Source organism: Belonocnema kinseyi, chromosome 10 (genome assembly GCF_010883055.1).
Source record: "Belonocnema kinseyi isolate 2016_QV_RU_SX_M_011 chromosome 10, B_treatae_v1, whole genome shotgun sequence".
Classification (NCBI taxonomy): domain Eukaryota; kingdom Metazoa; phylum Arthropoda; class Insecta; order Hymenoptera; family Cynipidae; genus Belonocnema; species Belonocnema kinseyi.
In genome coordinates, this window is record NC_046666.1 from 40,531,922 (window position 1) to 40,540,631 (window position 8,710).

Genomic DNA, 8,710 nt, shown 5'->3' on the forward strand with positions numbered 1-8,710 from the left:
TTGAAAAAATGGCTCGGTGGACAGAGATTTCCAGACAATGAAGACGTCATTGCCTCTGTAAGTGCTTATTTTGAGGAACTTCCGAAAACGCACTTTTCTGAATGATTAAAAAAACTTGAGAAGCGATTGACCAAGTGTATAGAGCTCCAAGGAGATTATGTTGAAATATAAAAAAAAATTTACCCAAAAAAATTGTTTTTATACTTCATTCTAAGGACTTATTGAACTACCCTCGTAAAAAATGTTTACAGTAGTGTAGTAGTATAAAAGTATTTTAGTAGTAGTGCAGTAGTGTAGTTTAGTAGTATTGTAGTATAGTGGTAATATTGTAGTGGTAGTGCAGTAGTATTGTAGTAGTGTAATAGTTTTATAGTAATAAATTACTAGTAGTTTAAATTACTACTATTGTGGTATTTTATTAGTATATTAGTATTGTAGGAGAAGTGTAGTATTATTGTGTCAGTATTTCAGTAGTATTGTAGTAGAATTGTAGTAGTAGCATAATAGTATTGTATTATTGATGCAGCATTATTATAGTGTAGTGGTATTATAGTAGTAGTATTTTAATAGTATTGCAGTAATTTAGTAGGAATGTTGTAGTATGGTAGTAGTATAGTCCATGCATCCCGTACAAGAAAAGATTTTGTCACCGTATTAAGAAGGTAATACGTGTTTTTTTGCCTAAAAGGTTAATTAAGAGGTCCTGATTCAAATTCCATGTTTTCTAGAAAGGACACTCGTGCGTCCCGAAAATATTGTTGAAAAAATTCCGAAAATCGTGTTTGCGTGGACTGACCTATCCCATTGTATTTTAGAGCGAAATGTTTAAAACAAAAATTAAACTAGATGAAATTCTGAAAAAGTTGAAGGGAAAAACCCTCGTATCTTCAATAAGTGGCGAGTTATGATCCTTCGAAGAACCCGGATTTTTTTGTTAAAAGTCGAAAACGCCCAATTCTGAAGTTTGTATCTGTGCTTTGGAGCCTGTTTATCTTACAAGAAATGTTCAATACTTTAATTAAATTAGACGCAATTTCGAGTAATTAAAAAAAAATGGAATTATCTAGCTACATTAGGTCATAAGTTATGGCCTTTTAAAGTTGACCTCTTTACATCTGTTGTCCAGGGCAAATTACTCGTGTTCAGTTCTTTCAAAATACTTCGCTTCTCGGTGTAGCTACGTAAGTGGCATATATGCAATTTCAGTTCATTACAAGTACAATGTTTTTTTTTTTTTTTTTTTTTTTTTTTTTTTTGTTAAAAAGTAATCAAATGTCCAATCATTGTTTAAATTTTTACGTTTCATTTGATCAATTGTGTGCATATTTTATGTATTCGCTTTCTCAAAATTACTTCCAGAATATTTCTGCCCTACAAACTTAAAAGATACGTTGTGTGGGTAAAAATAATGTGCTTTTTCATATTTTGCAATAAAAAATTGATTTTTTAAACAATTTCTATTGGAACATGGACTTGCGATGTTTAAAAGGTCACAGAATGTCAAAAATACAAGGCAAAAAGAACACAGTCACTTGCGGACGATGCCTTTGTTGAAGAGCTCGAGCGCAGCCTCAAAATACAACATCAAAACATACGTAAGGGACACTGTGTATTTAGTGGCTGTTCCGAACTTACCCGAATGATCGCCGCAAGTGTATAGCCGAATTTAGCCGGGACGTGTATGTATGTGTATGCTGATGACGTATTGCCATCCTTCTACAACTTTTAGGACACGCAAAGTGCTTTGTGTATCTTTTTCTGTTGTATTTTTCAACTTTTTCGACTTTTCTCATTTATAAACAATTGTTTTTTTTTTTGCAATAAACAATAATAATTAATAGATTTTATTAACACAGTTAGATTATGCAGCTTTCTCGACGAATACAACGATACCAAAAACTTATTTTTCATAAAAATGTCACTTATGTATCTTTTTAGTTTGGACGGCAGATCTGTTGTCGAAAGTAAATGAAAAAAACTTACTGCCTTTACATTCTTTATTTATTAATAATAAAAAATGTCATTGAAGTGATTATTTTTATAACTTTGTGTTATTGTATGTTAAGAATCTCAAAAATTGGTGAATTAATCATCGCAGAGGAAACAATTATTGTTAATTGTTGATAATAAGAGAATATGTATACAAATTAATTACGTAATAATACAAGTGATAAAGAAACCAATCACATCATTGATAGAGTGAAGCATAATATTTAAAAAATGTTTTTTTTATTTTGTTTTTTAACAAAAAAGGAGAAAAAAGTATACTGCAAATACATATATGCCACCAAAACGTTCAAATACGGTCGCAATGCATTCTTCAGTACATACAGAGCAAAGGGTCAAAGTTTCATGATTATAACTCTTGACTTATATGAGTTAAAACATTTTATTTTTTATTTTATGAAAAATTTAGTTCACTATGATTTATTCTCTTAACGTTTTTCTGTAGGATGTGTACGAAACGAGCAGTTTTTGAAAAACTTTTTTGACCCAGAAATGGGCGTTTTCGACTCTTAAAAAAAATCCGGGTTGTTCGAAGTATCATAACTCTGCACCTATTGAAGATACCCAAGCAAACACGATCTTTGGAACTTTTTTTAAAAATATGTTCGGGACACGCGAGTTTCCTTTCTAGAAAACTTAGAATTTTAATCAGGACCTCTTAATTAATCGTTTTAGTAAATAAACGCATATTACCTACTTAATACGGTGACAAGACCTTTTCTTGTACGAGATGCATGGACTACACTACTACAACACCACAACAATACTACTAGACTACTACACAACTACTACAATACTACTACACTATTACACTACTACACTACCCCTACAATATTACTAAAATATTACAGCAATACTACTATGCTACTATTACAGCATTACTACAATACTACTATACTACTATAATAATAATGCACTACTAATATAATATTATTACGCAAGTAATACCCTATTACACTACTACACTACCGCTACAATATTACTACAATACTACAACAATACTAATACGCTACCATTACAACATTACTACAATACTACTATACTGCTATAATACTACTGCACTACTAATATAATAGTATTACACAACTACTACAATTCTAATACAATGCTACTACATTATTGCTGCACTACCACAATACTACTATAATACCACTACGCTACTACCACACTACTACACTACCTCTACAATATAACTACAATACTGCAACGATACTAGTACACTACTGCAATACTTCTACACTTCTACTACAATATCACTATAATACTACTGCACTACTTATACAATACTATTACACTACTACTACAATACTACTACAATACACTACAATGCTACTACAATACTAGTACAATACTACTACAGTACTAACACAATATTACTACAATAGTACTACACTCATTCAATTCTACACAAAAGTACTACATTACTACTACTGCAGCATTACTACAAAAATATAGATTCCTAGACTAGTAGTGTAGTAGTAGTTTAGTAGTAGTTTCTCTGCGTCCATTTCCCGCTTTTCTCGGTTCTAAAGTTACCTAGTTTCTCTTTTTACTTATTTATATTTAATTAACTACAAATTTTTTTGATGTGAACGGCTGAATCAAACAAATTCCTTAAGCGTGCTTCCCACCCTAAATTTCTATCTGGTGGTAATAAGTCGTAATTTTTTAGTGAAATTCCAGTCAAAATGATATGCCTTGTTACCGCGGTGACTTGGAAAGCCCGAGGTCCCTTGGGTAATATCGCATACAATTATATCCACAGAAAAAGAAAGTATGCATTATGTATTCGCTTCGACCCTTCGCCTTCAGTTAAATCACGTTGCAGGGTTGGTTAACTCTGCAAATGATCGAACTCGCACCACCGAATGATGTAATAATTCATATAAATCAAAAATTATATTCAATTTTTATTGAGGAAAAAAACATAGGTATCGCACATTTTTTTGGTCAACTGAGAGTGCCCGACGACTCAAATTTACAATAGATTTTACCTATCAAGTATATAATTTTGCAGCGTAAATCAAAATCTTATAACATAGAATAAAGCAATGATAAAATTTGTGGCAGGACATTTTTTAGAGGCGTAAAGCTTTATTCAGACAACTTCGCGATTTTCAAAACACATGTATTGTCATGGAAAAAAAATTTTAACTCATATTTAGTTAAACTTTATCCTGTAAAGTTAACTTTTGTTGTAACGAACATTTAATCGGAATTCGATTTGAAGTTTATCTTCTGTTATTCTATTAAGGATTCAATATTCCAAATTTCAATTTTTTCATTTGATACATTTTTCTATAGATTTTACAGAAAATCTTATATGATTTGAAAAAACCGTACAGAGTATATTTGAATTTCAGCCAAAAACATAAATTTTTAAACAAGAAGATTAATTATTTGTCCAAATAGACCAGTTTTCAACAAAAGAAATTAACTTTCATGAAAAAAGATCAATTTTCAACAAAAAATGTAATAGCTGCATGTTCTGTTAGAAATGAGTTTTTTTATAAAAAAAAAATTCTACAAACCAGGAAATTTTCAACGAAAGATATGAATTTTTAATTGGAATGGTTAAATCGTCAGTTAAGAAATAAATTTCCAATCACAAGGCAACGGTTTTTAAACAAAATAGCTCATATTTCAGCCATAAAAGATAAATTTTTAACGAAATACCGAAATTTTTAAACAAATGGTTGAATTATCCACTGATAAAGATAAATTTATGCAATATTTAAATTTTCAGTTAGAAAATTTAATTTAGAAAAAAAAATTTTAATCGAAAGATAAATTTTGAATCCAGAAGAGTAAATTTCTTCCAAACAACACAAATTTTCAACAAAATACATGAATTTTCAACCAAAAAATATAATTTTCGAACAATAATCTTTATATTCTATTAAAAAACGAGCTTTCAATAAAACACATGAATTTTAAACGAAGAAAGGCAAATTTTTCAAAAAAACTTAAATTAGATTTCAACAAAAATGGCGAATTTTCAACAAAATAGTTCAATTTTAAACCAAACCATTTTCATTTTTTTAACCCTCAGCAAATTGAGATTTCTAACAATCAGTTAAACTTTCCATTCTTAAAAATAAATCTAGAATTTTTGTTAATTTTATGATGCACATAGTATGTCATAGTTCTTAACTGTTTTTTTCATTATTATTTATTTAATTTCTTATTTTATCATTCTTATCTGACAACGAGCGAGAAACTACTCCGATAATAACACTTTTAATCCAACTTAATCCAAGTAATCCGCTTGTAATCCATGGAATTCGTAGTAATTTACATAGGTAATCTCAATAGTTTAAATCTACTTTGTTGAAAATTAGTTGTTTTTTTTTTTTTTTGGTTATTGCTGAAAATTCGTTTTTTAACTGAAAGGCTTCAATTTTTTGTTAAAAATGGATATTTTTTAGTTGAAAAATCATGTATTTTGTTTAAAACTCGTCTTTTCGATAGAAAATTAATCTTCTTCGTGATAAATTTATATTTTCTGTTAAAAATTCATCGTATTGGTGAAAACTTATCTACTTTGTAAGGAATTCAACAGTTTTGTTAAAAATTCATTTACCTGGATTAAATTTCAACTATTTTTGTAGAAAATTCATTTCTTTCATTGAAAGTTTAAATGTATCGTCAAAAAATAATTTTTTCAAACTAAAAATTAATAATTTATCTTTTTCTTTCTGTCTTTGAAAATATAAATTTTTTTACTAAAAATTTAAAGAAATATTGTATTCTTTATTATAAATTTATCTTTTTTATTTACAAATTTAACAATTTTATTGAAAATTCATGTTTTTTGTGAAAAATTAATTTCATTTTTGCTAAAAATGTTCCTTTCTACATTGAAAATAGATGTATTTCAATAAAATTTCGTTTCTTTGGTAGAAAAATAATATTATTGCTGTAAAAATCAGGGTTTTTAGTTAAAAATGCAATCATTTGTTTAAAACTTCGTTTTGTTTGTTGCAAAATTGATCTTTTTAGTTGAAAAATGTTTATGTTTTTTGTTGTTAACATTGATTTTTTCAAACTAAAAAACTGAATATTCCATTCTCAATAATTCAACTACTTATAGTTAAAATTTCATCTTGTTGATTGCAAATGTAATAATACTTAATAATAATCAATGTAATGCATTAATAATTTTGTCCAATTTTTTGAAAAATCATTGAAAAATCATGTCTTTTTTAAGAAATTCTACTTTTTCTACAGAAAATTAATCTTCTTGGTTAAAAATAAATGTTATTGATTGAAAATTACACTACCTAATTGGGAATTAATCTGTTATTGAGAATTAAACAGTTTTGTTTAAATAATACCTTTTTTAGTTTAAAAATCAACAGTTTTGTTGAAAATTCGTTTTTGTTGTAGTACTCAATTATTTTGTTAAAAATTCCCCTTTTGGTGGAATTCGACTGTTTTTATTTTTAAATTAAAATAAGTTTTTAGTTGAAATATCAAATAGTACATTTTTCATTGACAATTCACAAAAAAAATTAGTTCAAGATAAATCACTTTAGTAGAAAACACAATTTTTTTGCTGAAAATTTAACAATGTTGTATAAAAAATCCTTGTATTTGGGTTGAAGATTTATTTTTTTACTGAAAACTCAACTATTTTATTCGAAGATTCATGATTTTAGTTGAAGACTTACCCTTTTCGTTGTAGATGTTATTAAATATTCTGTGGAAGTTTTTTTTTTTAATTTTTAATTGAAAATTAATCTTCCTATTTAAAAATTCATGTTTTTGGTTAAAAAATTAACTTCTTTTCAGGAACTGGATCTGCATCGTTGAAAATTAAATAATTTTGTTTAAAAGTATAATTTTGGGTTGAAAAATCAACCGTTAAAAATTCATCTCTTTTGGTTAAAAATTAGTTCTTTACAGAAAATTCATCTTTGGATGAAGATTGCACTATTTTTTTTCAAAAAGTCTCGTTTTTTAGTTAAAAATTTATTTTTTAACTGAAAATTCAACTATTTCAGTTAACCATTCATAATTTTCTTTGAAAAATCATCTTTGTGGCTGAAAATAAAATGTGTTGTTGAAATTTCTTTCTTTTTTCGTTAAAAATTAATTTTTCAATACAACATTTTTAACTTAAAATGTACCTTTTTCAGTTGAAAGTGAAACTACTTTGTAGCTTTATATGTTTTGTAGAATATCCGTCTTTTTAGATAAAAATTAATCTTCGTCGATGATCATTCTTTTTTTTTTTTTGTAAAAAATCGAAGGTTTTAGTAAAACTTTATATATTTGGTTAAAAATTGAAAAATTTTGTTTCTAAGTCATTATTTCTGGTTGAAAAATCAATTGAAAAAACATAAAGATCAAAACTTTAAATGAAAGGTTTTCTTCAAAATTATTTAATTTTGAGGTCTTTAAAAATTGTATTTTTAATTTTGAGCGATCATTCTAAATGTTCTTCAATTTTGTACGAGTTAAAATTGAGAATACTGAATACTCCTTGATTTTCAAATTATTTACCTTTAAATGCATCTTGTTTAACCCTCAAAGTGCACACATGGTAAAAATCACAGTAAAGTGCATCGTGGGTGTTCAATACCCCAGCGTATTTACTCATGTATTATTTAACCCCTATTGAATCTTTTATAAGGTAGAGTTGATTTTATAGCCATTTATTTATTTTAAGTTTGTTAAAAAAATTATTGAAAAAAGTAAAAAAATCGGGTTTATATTTAAAAAATTCATAACTCACGCAATTTCAATTATTTTAAACTGAAAATTTATGACTATACTTTTTAAATTTTGCACTTCCATTAAAAAATATTGCAACAAGTTTGCTTTTAAAAAAGATATTTATTTGCACCCCACAATTTTTTACCTCCACTTTCAACAGCTTCTGCTAGCAGACTGACGAAACTTACTCAATTTTTTAGAATTAAGTATGGTTTATAATATACCGTGGGCTGACAACGTAAATGGGAGCGTTATACAGATAAGGCCAATTTTCACATGAGATGTTCGTCTGATGATGAGGAACGTAAAAATGGCTGCCTGGCGGGTGTGAGTGGATGCGTTCACCTGTGGCGACCTGTCAAAGGTGCGAATTTTTGGCAGTTAACTTACGTGACTCGGATAAGGTTGAAAATTGGTGTACATGTAGGGGCTGACATTAGAAATAGCACCTACGCATTGCCAGGCACTTACCTGGATGCAAAAGTGTTGCCAGGCGGCTTCGAAGTCGCCGGAAACTCAGGTGAAATTGCTTGAAATTGATTTTACAGCAAAAAGTTTGAAACAAAAGTTGGTCCACTCCCGGAGATGCATATTTTCATTGGTATATAATTTTTTGATAAAATTGATACTTTTGGAGAAAACATCGATTAAAGAAATACCATAACAATAAAAAGCCTTTTTTATTAACAAGTGATTTTTTCGAAAATTATTAAGAGACAAAAGGTACTTTATTACAGGTATGCTCCAAGATGAATAAAAAGTATTTCTTCAAAATGTTAATATTTACCAAGTTATTGACATTTTTCCTTCTTTTTTCCATTTTTTCAATCACCTGCTGTATCTTTAGCAGTTTAAAAGAAGGTGTGCTCAAAATTAGTATACGAATAAAGTAAGTCTTGTACAATGAATTGACGTCAGCCACTTTCAATTAAAACAATAACTTATTCTGCTATAAATAATCATAATCCGTGTCACGTTCTCA